The sequence below is a fragment of the Crocuta crocuta genome, unplaced genomic scaffold (assembly GCF_008692635.1).
Source record: "Crocuta crocuta isolate KB4526 unplaced genomic scaffold, BGI_CrCroc_1.0 scaffold36, whole genome shotgun sequence".
NCBI lineage: Eukaryota > Metazoa > Chordata > Mammalia > Carnivora > Hyaenidae > Crocuta > Crocuta crocuta.
In genome coordinates, this window is record NW_027532203.1 from 3700417 (window position 1) to 3717599 (window position 17183).

Genomic DNA, 17183 nt, shown 5'->3' on the forward strand with positions numbered 1-17183 from the left:
CAACTGTGCAACAGAAAGAAACCATCAACAAAGTGTAAAGACAACCTACATAATGGGAAAAAGTATTTACAAACCACATTCTGATATCAGTTCATATCCAAAATATATAAAGAACTAATGAAGCTCAATAACACAAACATAAATAACCTAGTTTAAAATGGGCAAAGGACATGAATAGACCTCACTCCAAAGGTATATGAAAGATGTATGAAAGGCAAGTACGTGCAAAGATGTTCACCTACACTAATCATTTGCCATGTGCAAATTAAAACTGTGGTGTAATACTACCTCATGCCCATTACATGGCCATCAAAAGACAAGAGATAACAGATGTTGGTGTGAGTGTGAAGAAAAGGGAACCCTTGTACACTGTCGGTGGGATTGTAAATTGGTGCAGCCACCATGGATAACAGTATTGAGTTCTTCAAAAAAATAAATATAGAACTACCATATGATCTAGAATATATCCACTTCTAGGAATATATCCAAAGGTAATGAAAACACTAACTTTGAAAAGATTATCTGCACCCCCATGTTCATAGAAACAATACTTTTAATAGCCAAGACATGGAAACCACTGAAGTGGTCATTGGTGGATAACTGGATAAAGAAGTCATGGTGGATATATGCAATGCAATATTTTTTAGCCATAAAATATGAAGAATGACAGGAGCATTACAAGGTGGATAAACCCACACGGCATTATACTAAGTGAAATAGGCCAGATAGAAAGAGAAGTACTATATTTTTAAAAAGGAAAGAAAAAACTCATAGGAAAGGATATCAGACTTGAGTTTACCAGAGACGAGGGGTGGGGAGAAGAGGAACTTGAAGAACATGGCCAAAAGGCACAAGCCTACAGTTATAAGATACACGAGTACTATGTGTAATGTGCACGATGACTAGGGCTAACACTGATGTATGACGTATTAAAAACGTTGGTTAGAGAGTAAGTCTAAGGGTTCTTCCACCATGAGGAGAAAATTCTTCCACCATAAGGAGAAAATTCATTTTCCTGTTTCTTTCCTTCTTTCTTTTCTTTTCCTTTTATTGTATCTGTATGACAAAGTGGCTCTGAGCTGAACCTGTTGGAATCATTTCACAATATATGTAAATTAAGGCATCAGACCGTATGCCTTAAACTTAAAGACACGTATATCAATTCTTTCTCAATAAAACCGAGGAAAAAAATACATTCAAACACTTGAGGGATCTAAGCAATTTCATTTTCTTAAAATAACAATGCTCAGAGCCTCTGATCTGGTCCAGACCAAATTATTGCTCTCAAGGCTCCTGAAAGGCTGTCTGTCCTCTTGTGATGACCTAGAATCTGAGGAATTTTTTTTTTTTTATGTCCCTCTGGGACTGGACTCTCTTTATCCTACATTCTTCATCATCTTCATCCTACATCTTCATCTTTTTCTTGGTTCACTGACTCAATTTTGTGGAGCAAATGCTCAATTTAGCAACTTGAAAAAAGAGACATAAGGAGTAAGAGTTTTTAGATTTTGAATACTTCAAAATGCCTTTTCTCGGGACACCTGGGTGGCTCAGTTGGTTGGGCATCCAACTTCGGCTCAGGTCATGATCTCACTGTTTGTGGGTTCAACCCCTGCATTGGGCTCTGTGCTGACAGCTCAGAGCCTGGAGCCTGCTTCGGATTCTGTGTCTCCCCCTGTCTCTACCCCTCCCTCACTTATGCTCTGTTTCCCTCTGTCTCGAAAATAAATAAAACATTAAAAAAAATTTAATGCCTTTTCTCTCCCCTCTGTTAAATTCCTAGTGTAGTGATGTATAGGATTCTAAGCTAAAAAATCTAGGGAAAAAATATTTTCCCTCTGAAATACCAACAGGCTTTTTCTGTCATATTCTAATATTTAGCCTTGCTAGTAAAAATTCAAAACTTGAACAACAATTTCTGATCTTTTGTATATGACCTTAACTTTGATCTCTGGAAGCTTATGAAATTTCTGTCGCCAATGTCCTGAAATTTCATAATGATGTGCTTTGGGATGGACTGACTCTTGTACAATTTTACTGGTACTCAGGCTCCTTTAATCTGGAAGCTTATGTCATTCAGTCCTAAGAAATTTTTCTGTAATTATTTATTTTGGTTTTTAAAATTTACTTTTAGTTATATTTCTAATACAATATTTAATGCACGGAAGGGAATAGTGCCATTAACTTCTATATATATGTATTTCTCCCCATTCCGTCCTTTGCCTTCTGATTCCTACCCGAAGTAAACACTATTCTGAATTTTTATTCATCATTCCCTAGTTTTATTTGTATATCCTTATTGGGAAAATATGAGAAAATAATAGGTTGCTTATATTTGCTTCTGCGTGAGACTTATTAAAACTTGGCACTATGGTACACGTACTGTAGCGTGGGGGGAGGGGCAGCAAATGTGTTTGGTAAAGGGCCAGATAGTAAATGTTTTAGTCTTCGTGGGCCATCTGGTCTCTATTACCACAACTCTGTCATTGTGGTGGGAAAACAGAAATGAACAAATGGGTGCGGCTGTATTCAAGTACAAAGCTTGCAAAAACATGTGGTGGGCCATATGCTGTAGCTCACTGACCCCTGCCCTACAGAGATTGCGTATGTACACGGATAATGCAAGAGTTTCTCTAGGTATATACAATACAATGTCAAATTGTTTATTAAAATTTTACATATTCTGTAGTCTTCTGGATCTTGGTTGTTCCATTCTACATGGTGTTTCTAAGAGTCAGGTTGTTTCCAGGTATTTTTTTTTAAGTGTTTAATTAGTTTTGAGAGAGAGAGAGAGAGAGCATGAGCTAGGGAGGGGCAGAGAGGGAGGGGATAGAGGATCCAAATCAAGCTCTGTGCTGACAGCAGACAGGCCAATGTGGGGCTTGAACTCATTTACCGTGAGATCATGACCTGAGCTGAAGTCCAATACTTAATCAACTGAGCCATGCAGGCACCCCAGATAGTTCATTATTTCCATGGAATAGCAATGAATTGAATGAACTAAAATATTACAAATTATTTATGCATTCTCCCATTTTCTAATATATATTCCCATCAGCACTATACAAAGACATCTCCAATATGCACCTCTCCAGCACTTGATATTGTCAAATTTCTTGATTTTTGACTACGGGGCATGGATACAATGGTATGTCATAATTTGCATTCCCCTGATTGCCAAAGAGATTGAACGTTCTTTCATAACACTGTGATGATGTGGATTTCCTCTCTTGTGAATGTGAAATCCTTATTTGAAATTTATTTTGGTCAGGGAAAGTTTGAGGAAGCATTTTTTTCTTTTTGTATTCAATTATTGGAGTTCTTTCTATATGCTATTGGTTACATATGTTGCAAAAATACTCTAATTCGGCATTTTAAAATGTTTGAGACATGTCTTGATACTGTTAACTATATCTGTATTTTCTTACATGCTTAACATTTTATATCTTTTTAAGGAAATTTTTTCTATGTCAAAATCAGAATGATATCCTCCTATAGTAATTTCTAAAACTTTTGTGGCTATAGAGGAGTAGGGCTACTTAAAAAAATACAGCAAAAACTTGAATTTTGAGGAACTTGTTCTGCAAGTGTTCCTTAAGGCAAGCAAACATTTCTAATAAATTTCAACTTGATATATGAGCGACGTCTTCCAATATAAGTAGTACATGATGCCAAACATCACATGATCACAACTGAGCCAATGGTTCTTGAAATCAATTCGCTTTGATATACAAGTGCTTTGGATTACAGGCATGTTTCCAGAATTAATTATTCTCGCAAACCAAGGTTTTACTGTAATTGATTCTGGGCCTTGGGCAGGAAATATATGATGAGTCTGAAGATCTTGTTACAGCAGAAAGCAGAGGCCATGAAAGACTACTGGGGTCATTTCAAAAGGACCCAGGAGCCAGCGTAAGAAAGTTCCCATTGACCACAAATAAGGCAATTTGAGCCTGAAAAGAAATTAAAATGGAAATGAATTTAAACATTTCAAATGCATTAAAATTCATGAGTTAAAAATGATACTTTAAGGAAAAATCATCAAAGAATACACCAACAACACTATGGAATTTCATGGGAATATATTTAGGACAAATTACTAATTTTCTTCAAAATTTGTAATTCAAGGATAAAAAGAGAGAAATTTAGACTGGAAAAGTCTATATATAGATATAGATGGTATAGATGATATAGATGGTATAGATGATACAGATATAGATATAGTGCACTTAATTGAATTCTTATTTGAATTAACCAACTACAAAAGAAGTAAATTAGAAATTAAGTAGAGAAATTTAAAGAATAATGGGCTTCTTAATGATGTGGATAAATTGTTTTTTTAGTTATGATCAAAGATATTGTGTTATGATTTTAAAGACCTGTTACCTTAGTAAGATATACTTAAATATTTGTGGATAACATGAGATGATGCCTAGAATTTGCTTCAGAGACATAAAGTTGAGGGAGAAGGAGAGTAGAGGAATAGATGAGCCAGGAGAGGCCATGGGTGATCATAACTAAAGCTAGCTGATGAGTATATGGGGGCTCATTAAACTGTTATCTCTACTTTTGTATATATTTGAAATTTTCTGAAATCAAAGTAAAATAAAAATCAACACCTTAATGCACTAAAAGACTACTTTCAATTCCTCCATAGTCCCACGTGAGCCAGTGAGTGGAGGGTGAACAGTCTCCTCTATGTGGTCATTCTCAGGCCTGGGCATAGTATCTTGTGTTATCTGATAAAAGGGCCTAAGGCAAAGCTTGCATGTTAATGGTTATTATATGGTGCAATTTTGGGGCAACAAGAGGAAAAGAGAAGGAAAGTGATCCAGAGAAAGAAGGAAAGCTAATTACATAGTTGGCCAGAACTTGAAAACCCAACCAGATGCTCATTCACGCAAAACATCTCAAACATGGAAAATGCTCTGATGTTGTTCTTTCAGTATTGATACCTTGGGAGGGTGCTTGATCTTACCCTGCTTAGCTCCCTTGATCGTCCGCTCTGTCTCCGGTGTCACTCAGGTGACGGTTGAGAGAAAAACGGCCACTCATGTAATGATGTTATGGAAATATACACCAAGATGATGCTCTTTGACCCAAAATCGAGGGGTCTGCGCATCTGAGGGGGGAATGTGGTAGGGTCCCCTCCCTAAGGAGAGAGAAAAAAAAGGGAGAGTAAACTTCAACGTCACCTGGCTATGTGCCTCTGGGATGTGACAACATCCCTCATGACCTTGTAAACTGAGACTTCTTAATCAGACCGCACGGTTATGTGTGTTACCATATACGGGAGACAAGGAAATAGAAAATATATAAAAAGAATGACACCACATGACGTTCGGTACTCAGTTCTTTGGGTACAAACCCAACTGAGCAGTGCCAGCCTGAATAAAAGTTGCTTCCTGGTAATTAAGAAGCCTCGGTGTCACAACTCTCGGTGTGAGAATCTTGCTGCATTACTTGTGGACACCTGGCAATCTGCTCCTGGTTTAGAATGGGGCATCAAAAACCTAACTGGAAACCTGCTTGGAAGGGAACCTGGCAAAAAGGGAGAAAAGTGTGGAATGTGGGATGATGATTGAGATGGACTGTTTCTTTGGGAGATCCCCAATATTACTATCTTTCAATGCCAGACAAAACCGTTCCGATCTCCTAGCAGCAAGCTGATGGCTATGGGATTTCCGGGTCCTCTGGGGACTTATACAATTCAAAATTTAAACTTTTACTTACTCTTCTTTTTGCATTATGGTAACCTTGATCTTAGCTGTGGCTGGCATTTGGCTATCTGAAGGCTACCATCTGTTTTGCTGTTTCTAGAGAATCAACTTCCAGTCACTTGCCTTTCTTCCTGGAGGGGGAAGGGCAGCATGCTGGGTGCATGGACTCTGGGAGAGGATCTGAATGTCAAACTGAATCTTCAACAGACTACCAATTGGTCCACTGGTCTATTTTTGGCTCAAGCTTCCATCTCTAAGGTATCTGATGTTGCTAATTCTTCAGCCTTTAGAGACATGCTGTGGATACATTAAATTTATTATCAGCCTTCCTGATTGCTCACTTTCTAGTATTCAATTTTCTTGGTTCTACTAAGTCAACTACCACCCACAATCACCAATCTACTTTTTGCCTCCTAAAAGTTATTGCTGTTTTATTCTCTTCAATTCCCTTTATCTTCCTAGTTTACTGCTTTAAATCAACAACAGCCAAAACTATGATTTTCCCATGTTATTTTAGGGATATCCTGAGGTCAGATGAGTGTGTGTCATCTGCGTCTGTAACCAGATGTCCCTCAAACTTTGCTGCAAGCCGCCTTCCAGAGATGGTGTCCTTTCAGAGATGGTGTTAGCTAACCAACTACATTGTGACTCTAATGGGAATTTTCAGTGTTGTGGAAGAGACATTTTTGTCCTATTGGGGCCTTCTGGTGACCAATATGTTTTACCCCCGAGTTTTCTCCTCATGCATGACTTGTGCCATGACTCCTTAATGATGCATAACTGAGTCAAGTGATTTACCTGCTGAGACTTTTCAATATGCTTTTCAAGCTCAAATTGTGGGATAACTCTAAATCTTGCATTATTTGTATTTTGCTCTTTCCTATGTCAATGTCCAAAACTTTCCTCCTCATCCTCTCCCCACTTTCCACCCCAAAAGATACTAACTTCTCATGAAATAATGGAGACTGAAGAGTCTGGAAATTTGGGACCCTAACGCCTGGCACGATAGAGCTCCGGGTAGGGAAGTGGGCACTGCCCTACCCTCAGCCAGGGATGCATTCTCTTGCCCCTGGTTTCAGCTGCTAGGCCAGAGGGCCTTCAGACTAAGAACTTTCCAAGCCCACCGTATTGTGGCTCAGATCACGATGCTTATTCCTGCCAGTTTAGGAGGTCAGTAGATCATCTTTTCTAACATTCTGGAGCCAAGTTCACTGGAAGTTAATATGCATATCTATCTTGTGGAGATCTTGTTAATATTCAGGCTCTGGTTAACTAGGTCTTCAATGAGGCCTGAGACTCTGCATTTCTTACGAGCTCCTTGTTGATGGATCCCATTAGACCAGATGCTGTTGGTCTGAGGCCACAGTTTGAGTAACAAGACTCTGGGTGTGCTTTTCTTCATTATGTCCTGTCTCCCCACTCTCCCACTGGTGGGTTGGGGACATGGTTGGTACCTTGCCCACCTGCTCATCCTCCAGCTTCTGTCCAATTGCTGCTAAAGGCTTGTATCTGGAACATTCAGAAAATTTCCGGTGGATGCTAAAGCCACGTCTCCAGTAATAAGAGCTGGAAGTGCCTGTGAGTTTTACATTTCCCATGAGAGGTCCCTAGCCAAGAGCTGACCCATGTGAGACCCATGTGAGAATGCAAAGCCCAGTTCCTGGGTTCTGAGTGTCATGTTCTAGAGCTCCCCATGGGATCAGGTGAGTCTGGGACTTCACATGAAACTCCACCCTTGTTTGGCTTCCTCATCATGCCTCCCCTGAGACCTTCCTGGTTTCCCCTGGAGGTATATCCTTAAATAAATCACTTCTTCAGAAATCCTAGCCTTAAATATTTATTTAATGCAACCTAAAACGGGTGACCTCATCCAATAGAGAGATTGACAATAGGAAAACTCCACCTTAAGAGACTGTGTCCTGCTCTGTCCCAGCACCCAGCATAGCACCCAGCATGTAGAAAATGCTTCGCCAATTTTAGTTTGATAAAGTTCATTTACATATCTGGACCCAAAAGATGGAGGCTCTACCCACTGGCCTGGCCCATGTCACAAATGTAAACCAAAGTCAGCCTGCACTTACACGAAATCCTATCAAGGAAACCTAACACAGACCAATCACAATGCTGCCATTTTGCTTTCATTAGCTTACCTTGCCCTAGAAAACAGGAGCCCTGGCCTTATAAGGAAATCCCCTGCCTCCTAGCCAATCATGCTTGTTTCCACATTGTCTCTTCTAAGCCTTCATAAAACTCATTCTTGACTCCGCTCCAGAATGGCCCCCCACTGCCTGTGATCCATGCATTGTTTCCCTTGAATAAAGGACATCAAAGGCTTTACTCAATTGTAGTTTTGTCTTTGGCAAGCTGAACGATTCGCATGATTGAATCAGCTTTCTCAATAAAGTTGATTTAACACCTTATGTGATTTTCTGATCCTGTGGTCATGGCAGGGCCCGAGTGCTTCTCCTCCATGAATACCTGCCCAGACTGGGCTGGCCCACTTACTCTCACTCCTCTAAACCTCTCAAGCACTCCTGGGACCTCCAGCGGTATGGAAGCTTCGGCCACAAATGTCCGCAGATCCCACTCTTTTTACATAGACCCATACTGTAGACCTTGGTTGTTGGCAGGCCTGCCTGGTCGGTTTCGCTCCACCCTTCACCCCTGCTCCAGGAAAGAACACCAGGATATCTAGAAAGTTGACACATCAATGCATTGCTGCTGACCCAGCACCCCTCCCTGATAATACGGCTTCCTAATCGTGAGGAAAGACAGGAAGATCACTCCACACGCAAACCCATTTCCTGCATATTTGTAATGGCCGCACATCACACAGCTGCTGAATCGTGTGGCAACCCCACCGTGCACGTATTCTTGCAACATGTTTGGGATGCAGACCCAGCAAATACGCACGTGGAAGGAAACCTCGTCATTCTAAGGACGATGAATTTACATGGAAAGTTTTAAAACAGATGTGCACAAAATCTTCTATTTTTTATGGTCCCTTCAAGATATTGCACAGCTCAATGAGAAATGAAATGGAAAATCAATGCATCTCATGGCCCATGTGGACACAAGGTGAAAAATAGAATTATGGAGGCAGCTAGCTGGCCACAGAGACCGCCAAACATAGAAAAGTAAAACAAATGTTTTGCTCAAGTGACAATCTCCATCTCCGAGGAGAAGTGTGAAGCACTTTTGGCTTACAAAAGTGAAATCAAGGTACTCAGGGTGGCTCAGTTCATTAAGCGTCCAACTTCAGCTCAGGTCATGATCTAGCCATCTGTGAATCTGACCCCAGCATGGAGCTCTCTGCTGTCAGCTCGAAGGCTGGAGCCTGCTTCAGATTCTGTGTCTCCCTCTTTCTCTGCCCCTCCTCTGCTCGTGCTCTGTCTTTCGTTTTCTCAAAAATAAACATTATAAAGGTTGTTTTTTTAAAGAGTGAAATCAGTGACAAAGGATGTTTGCCTAAAACACTCTCCCACACACCTGCGTGGCAAGTGATCCTCTCTGTCTTACATCTTGCATTGCTGATCATTCCTAGTTCTTCATGCAGTTTTCTCTTGTTTAATGTTGTTGTTGTTATTTGTAGCCTTGGCCCACTTCATTTCATTTCTAATTATTTGTTCATGCTTTTATAATAGACTATGAAACCTCATTGGTACGGAAACATAAAAACTGACACTTTTCCCTGTTTCCAGTGGGATTCAGCACCTTGTATACAAGAGGAAACAGATTGCATCCTGAGATCATTAATGACTCGGTCAGATCTGGTGATGGTCCCTCAAAGAACAAAACCCTGAGGAAACCTGGACACCTTAAGAGAACTTTGTTATGTTAACATGTGAAGCGCTGCTCCTGAACAGCACAGGGGTATGAAGGCTGTTTCCTCTCCGTGTGGATACACGTAAATTCAGAAACCATGGTGATTTTGCACATTATTTCCTTGGGAAGCCTAAAGCTAACTTTTTCTGTCCTTTTCTGAATGTTTGTGCTCTGGGTCTTCTTCAGACGCCCATTACTTGAGGTTCCACCCAGATCAAGCTGACCTGAGTTAAACACTTAACACCAAAGACATGTGGCCCCCAGTGCACCTTGTCCTGACTGTCCAGGGACAGAAATAATCAAGCAATTCCACCCTTTACTTCCATCTCTTGGGAGAATATTAAAGGATTTCCAGGTGGGAACCCAGAGCAGCGCTTTGGTAAGTCTCTTTGCCCTTCTTTTTTTTGAATGTGTATTTATTTTTGGGTGGGGGAAAGGGGCAGAGAGAGAGGGGGACAGACAGAGGATCCGAAGTGGGCTCTACACCAACAGGAGAGAGCCTGAGCCCCAGGTGGGGCTGGAACTCGTGAACCAAACAGTGAGATCATGACCTGAGCAGAAGTCATCCAATGCTTAGCCGTCTGAGCCACCCAGGCGCCCCTGCCATTATTTACCCAGTCCAGCCCTCGCATGGCCCAAGCTCCCCCCACCTGCCCCGCTGTCCATTTTTCAGCTCAGACCCCTTGCTGGAAGACAATTCATTCGGCTCCTGTCTTCACCTCTGTTTTATCAGCCCTAAAGGACTGAATCAGTTCATACCCTCCAGCCTCTTTTCATTTCCTCTTTGTGATACGCATTACTCAGCTTCTCCTGCCTGGAAGTGAATATATGAAGCAAGAGAGCTCCCCACCTAACAAGAGCAGAGAGAATAGAGGGAAGCAGGGGTGGAGGGAAGTTGTGAAAACTCATTCATTAATAATTAAGTATTGTAGTCACTGTGAAGTTATTGTTGCTTTACTTATTATCTAATTTATGCAGTTAATTCAATAAATCATTAAACTGTTTTAATACAATTTAAAATGAGGATTTACATTCTTTTCACTGGAGAGTGTTTTATGACTGTCATAAAACTCACCCAAGGGCACGAACAGCTGTGTGAAGCATCTGCCACTCCTGACTCCCCACCTCACCCCACCCAGCTACTCCCAACTCGTTCAAACATGTCCATTCCTTCCTGACTCTTACTATCTGCTTCCATATCCCAGTTTTTATCATTGCTTTTGGTGTCCTTTGGCTTTGGCAATTCCTAAAGTTCTCTTTTTGCTTTTTTGGGGGGTGGAGGGGGTGTAAAAAGTTCCACATCGGACTTCTAGTGCATCTTGCTCCTTGTTCTTGCTGTAACCATTTCCTAGGCTGAGAATGTCCCCTCACCCCTCACCACATACCTGGTTCCTTCCCTCCAAACTCAAACAGACAATGGTGTACTACGATTTTATGGTATATCATATTTATCTTTGCTTTGAGTAAAGCAAGCATTCAGTGAATGTTGAGTGAATTTAATTCAATTGAACTATTTTTCTTGGTCCTCACTCAAGCCCCCCAGCCACCCAAAGCCATCTCCAGATCCTTTGTACCTCCATTCCAGCACCTTCTCTGTGAGCACTCCAAGAACCACCGCTTCCTCCTTCCCACCTCTGCCCACAACCCTCTTCCATCAATGCTGGGCTGAAGTAACCACCCCATTTGAGCTTCCCCTATTTTCATACTTATATACAGAGAGTATGTTTTACCAGTGAAAAGAGCACAAGCTTCGATTTAATTAATAACAATACCAATAATACCACAGCGATAAATAACAGTTGTAGAGTAGCTACCATATGCGTTCACTGTACTAAGTGATTAACCTGTAATCTCATTTAATTCATATAGTAATAAATGCATTCAGTACTATTGTTACTTTGTTTCAGAGAAGAAAACAAGCTTAAAAGACATTAAGGCTACACAGATACTGAGGATCAGAGCTGGAACTCTCATACTTTCTGGACACAAAGTTAAAGATATCAGATGCCTGGATTTGGGTCTTGGGGGTAGTAGGTGTTAGGAGACACCCCTGAGAGCCCATGATCAGCAGGGACGTGCCTCCAAGCCCCAAGAGCAAGCACAGTATATGACACACCATCTAGTTCCGCACTGCTCTACTCTGTTGACTCCACCACCTTTAGTTAAGTCTCGTTAACTCCACTGAAAAATCCACCATCAATGTAATAATAAAAGTGCAGCGTGATAGCTAAACCCGTGGGCTATACAGGTAGATAGTGGATGGCAAGCCTGGTTTTGCCACTTACTAGCTGTGTGACTTTGGGCGAGCTACTTAAACTCACTGAGCTTCGGGGTGCCTAGATGGCCCAGTCAGTGAAGTAACCGATTCTTGATTTCAGCTCAGGTCATGATCTCATGGTTCATGAGATCGAACCTCACATCAGGCTCTGCACTGACAGTGCTGAGTCTACCTCGGATTCACTTTGGTCTTTAATCCAAATTTGAATTTATTGTTTGTGTATAAGGTAAGAAAGTAGTCTAGGTTCATTCTTTTGCATGTTACTGTCCAGTTTTCCCAACAACAGTTGTTGAAGAGACTGTCTTTTCCCAACTGGATATTCTTTCTTGCTTTGTTGAACATTAATTGACCATATAGGTGTGGGCTCATTTAGGGTTTTCTATTCAGTTCCATTGATCTATGTGTCTATTTTTGTACCAGTACCGTATTGCTTTGATCACTACGGCTTTGTAATATAACTTGAAGTCCAGAACTGTGATGCCGCCAGCTTTGTTTTTCTTTTTTCAGGTTGCTGTGGCTATTTACGGTCTTTTGTCGTTCCATACGAGTTTAGTATTATTTGTTCTAGCTCTGTGAAAAATGCTGCTGTTATTTTGATAGGGATTACCTTAAATGCGTAGATTGCTTTGGCTAGTATAGACATTTTAACAATATTTGTTCTTCCAATCAATGGGCATGGAATGTTTAAAGGGGGTTGTGACCACTAAACCAGGCCTGCAAGAAATATTAAAGGGGCCTCTTGGAGTGGAAAGGAAAGACTGAAAGTGAAAAAGACAAGAAAGGATCAGATAAAATCCTCAGAAACAATGACAAAACAAGCAAGAAAATAAATACATTTCTATCAATAATTACTCCAAATGCAAATAGACTAAATGTTCTGATCAAAAAGACCAGGGTATCAGAATGGATAAAAAACCATGACTCATCTGCATTCTGCCTACAAAAGACTCATTTTAGACCTAAAGACACCTGAAGATTGAAAGTGAGGGGATGGAGTAATACTTATCATGTAAATGGATGTCAAAAGAAAGTTGGAATAGCAATACTTATATCAGACAAACTAGATTTTCATAAGAGATAAATAAAGGCACTGTATCATAATAAAGGGGACAATCCAACAAGAAGATATATATTGGAAATATTTATGCACCCAACATGAAAGCACCCAAATATATAAAACAGTAACAGACAAAAAGGAATGAATTGATAATAATTTAATAATAGTAGAGGACTTTATCACCCCCACTGACATCAATGGACAGATCATCTAATAGAAAATAAACAAAGAAACAATGGCTTTGAATGAGATACTGGACCAGATGGACTTCACAGACATATACAGAACATTCCATCCTAAAACAACAGAATACACATTCTTTTCAAGTGCACATGGGACATTCTCTAGAATAGATCAATAATAGGCCACAAATCAGGCCTCAACAATTACGGAAAGACTGACCACAACATTATGAAACTTGAAGTCAACCACAAGGAAATTTGGAAAGACCACAAATACATGGAGGTTAAACAACATGCTACTAAACAACAAATGGGTCAACCAGGAAATCAAAGAAGAAATTTTTAAAAATACATGGAAACAAATGAAAATGAGAAAGCAATGGTTCAAATTTGGGATACAGCAAAAGGGATCTTAAGAGGGAAGTATGTCGCAATATAGACCTACCTTAAGAAGCAAGAAATATCTCAGTAAAAAGCCTAACCTTACACCTAATGGAGCTATAAAAGGAACAATAAATGAAGCCTAAATCCAGCAGGAGGGAGGAAATAATAAAGATTAAAGCAAAAATAAATGACATAGAAACTAAAAAACAAAACAAAACAAACAAAAAACCCCGGTAGAACAGATAAATGAAACCAGGAGCTGGTTCTTTGAAAAAAAATAATAAAACTGATAAACCTCTAGCCAGACTTACGAAAAAAGAAAAGAGAAAGGATGCAAATAAAATCACAAATGAGAGAGGAGAAATAGCAATCAGCACCACAGAAATACAATTATGAGAACATTATGAAAAACTATATGCCAACAAATTGGACAATCTGGAAGAAATGAATAAATCCCCAAAACTATAAACTACCAAAACTGAAACAGAAAGAAATAGAAAACTTGAACAAATCAGTAACCAGCAAAGAAATTGGATCACTACTCAAAAAACTCCTAACAAACAAAAGTCCAGGGCCAAATAGCTTCACAGGCAAATTCCACCAAATATTTAAAGAAGAGCTAATACCCATTGTTCTCAAACTATTCAAAAAAAAAAAAAATAGAAAAGAAAGGAAAATTTCTAAACTCATTCTACAAGGCCAGCATTACCCTGACGCCAAAACCAGATAAAGATTCCACTAAAAAACAGAACTACATGCCAATATCCCTGAGGAACATGGATGTACAACTCTCAATAAAATACTAACAAACTGAATACAACAATACATTTAAAAACTCACTCACCATGATCAAGTGGGATTTATTACGGGGTTGCAAGTGTGGTTCAACTATTTTAAATCAGCAACGTGATACAGCACATTAGTAAAAGAAAGGATAAGAACGGGGGCGCCTGGGTGGCTTAGTCGGTTAAGCGTCCGACTTTCGCTTGGGTCATGATCTCGCGGTTCGTGGGTTCGAGCCCCGCGTCCGGCTCTGTGCTGACTGCCAGCTCAGAGCCTGGAGCCTGTTTCAGAGTCTGTGACTGCCTCTCTCTCTGACCCTCCCCTGTTCACACTGTCTCTCTCACTCTCCTAGAAATAAATAAAACATTAAAAAAAAATTTAAAAAAAAAAAGAAAGGATAAGAACGATATGATGAAGAAAAAGCATGTAACAAAGTACAACATCCATTAACGATAAAAAAAAAAAACTCAACAAAGTAGGTTTAGGTTTAGAGGGAACATACCTCAACATAATAAAGGCCATATATGAAAATCCCGCAGCTAATATCCTCCTCCATGGGGAAAAACTGAGAGCTTTTCCTCTGCAGTCAGGAACACGACAGAGATGCCCACTCTCACAACTGTTATTTAACACAGTACTGGAAGTCCTCGCTACAGCAGTCAGGCAACAAAAAGGAATAAAAGGCATCCAAATCACATGGAAGAAGTAAAACTTTCACTATTTGCAGATGACAGATACTGTCATGTAGACAGTAGAAAACCCAAAGACTCCACCAAAAATTGGTAGAACTGATACACAAATTCAGTGAAATAGAAAATCAACATACAGAATTCTGATACATTTCCTTTTTTTCAAATTTTTAGTGTTTATTTTTATTATTGAAAGAGACAGAACACAAGTGTGGGAAGGGCAGAGAGAGAGGGAGACACAGAATCTGAAGCAGGCTCCAAGCTCTGAGCTGTCAGCATAGAGCCCTATGTGAGGTCCAAACCCACAGATCATGAGATCATGACCTGAGCCAAAGTCAGATGCTTAATCGACTGAGCCACCCAGGGGCCCCAAAATTCTGATGCATTTCTATACACCAATAATGAAGCAACAGAAAGAGAAATTAAGGAGTTGATCCCATTTACAATTGCACCAAAAACAATAAGATACCTAGAAATAAGCCTAACCAAAGAAGTGAAAGACCTGTACTCTGAAAACTACAAACACTGATGAAAGGAATTGAAGATGACACAAAGAAATGACAAGACATTCCATGCTCATGGATTGGAAGAACAAACATTGTTAAAATGCAGCTTATTGTACATAACATGTCAATAAAGTTGTAAAAAATATACTTTTGAGATCAAGGAGATATACAAATTTTCTCATTAGTAAGTGTGGAATTAAGATCTTCACTCACACCCTGCCAACTCCAGCATCTGTCTGACACCTCGATAGTCTGAAACTTACCAAAAGCGGACATTGGCTCTTGGTAGCGTAAATGCAACACCTGTCCTCTAGGGGTCACTCTTGTACCAGAAAAATAATTCAAACCAGTAAAGGCGCCACCTCACTTTGACTGTGAAAAGTAGCCTTAAAATGTATTGGAGGGTGTGTGTGTGTGTGTGTGTGTGTGTGTGTGTGTGTGNGCCCCCACCACTCTCCAAAAAAAAAAAAAAAGCATTCCTTAGAGTGAGTATGGTGACAGTTGACGTTTGATGGGAGAACTCTCTGTAGAGTCTAAGAGGGATCTTAAATTAGGAACTCCTGGTTCCATGCAGATGTTAACGCGGAAGTACTTTGGCGAAAACAGGCACACCTTGCTACTCAGGTTATTTTCTGCCAGAAGGGAATGTTGGCGGAACTTAGTAAAGAACAAGATTTCATTGAGGGTCTACTGTGTACCTGGGACTGTGCTAGGTACATTGTACGTGCCACCATATTGATCCTTGCAGCAGTGCTCCAGAGCTGGCGCTAGTCTTTCCTATTTTTACTGGAGAAGCAGAGAGCCAGAGAGGCAAAGTCAGTCTCTAAATTCCCATGGCAGTGGAGCCTGGCTTCAATCTCTGGTCTTGCGACCTTCAAAACTTAATTGATAACCACTAAAAGATATTACATTTTTATTTTAACAAATCTTCTCAGGCATTAGGCCAAAGGTATAGTTCATTATTATAAATTTCTGGCCATGGCTGAAATTTTTGGCCACAGGGTTTTTAAGGGCTACTCGTATCACACTAAAGGGCAGAGTCATTGGATATGTTATTTGATGACTTTACCCAAAGCAGTGATGAATTTGGGTATTTGTTGTTTGAATTTGTAGATGACAAGAATCGAAGAGGAAATACATTCCTCTTAGGTATGTAAGATAATGCATTCAGTATATGTCAAACCCAAAAATATAAAACTTGATAGGATAGATTTTTAAAAACCTTGCAGAAATTTGCAAGAGCAATATGGAGGAAGGATGTAAGCACTTGAAAATGGAGCAATATTTTTGAGGGTGTGGATCTGCAATTCCCACATCCTGTAGGAGATTGCTGTCCCAGACTAGAAAGGGAGTTACCCATGACTCCCAATGAAGCTATTTGGAGGAAGTAGGAAAAGGGATAATTCAGGGCAAATATTCTCCAAGACCCCCTTCCTACATTGAATACCCAGGACAAGTGATTGAATTTGGAACCAACTGAGACCCTAATCAACCAACTGAGACCAGGTTCAACACAGAGGGCCTGTCTATCAAGAAAGGCATCCGGGATCCTAGAATGCTTACTTCTTAGTTCCACATGGAGCCAAGATGATGTTAAATTGCCAGTTCACCTAGTTAGTCAGCTACATATACTTTATACAGCTTAGGATCATAATGCTCAGGAAATCTGGTCGTATTATCTAATTCTTCTCAGGTCAGTCTACAGATAGTATGTTCTAGTCAAGAAAAGCCCCTTATTGGATCAGCCTAGCCTCTAAAA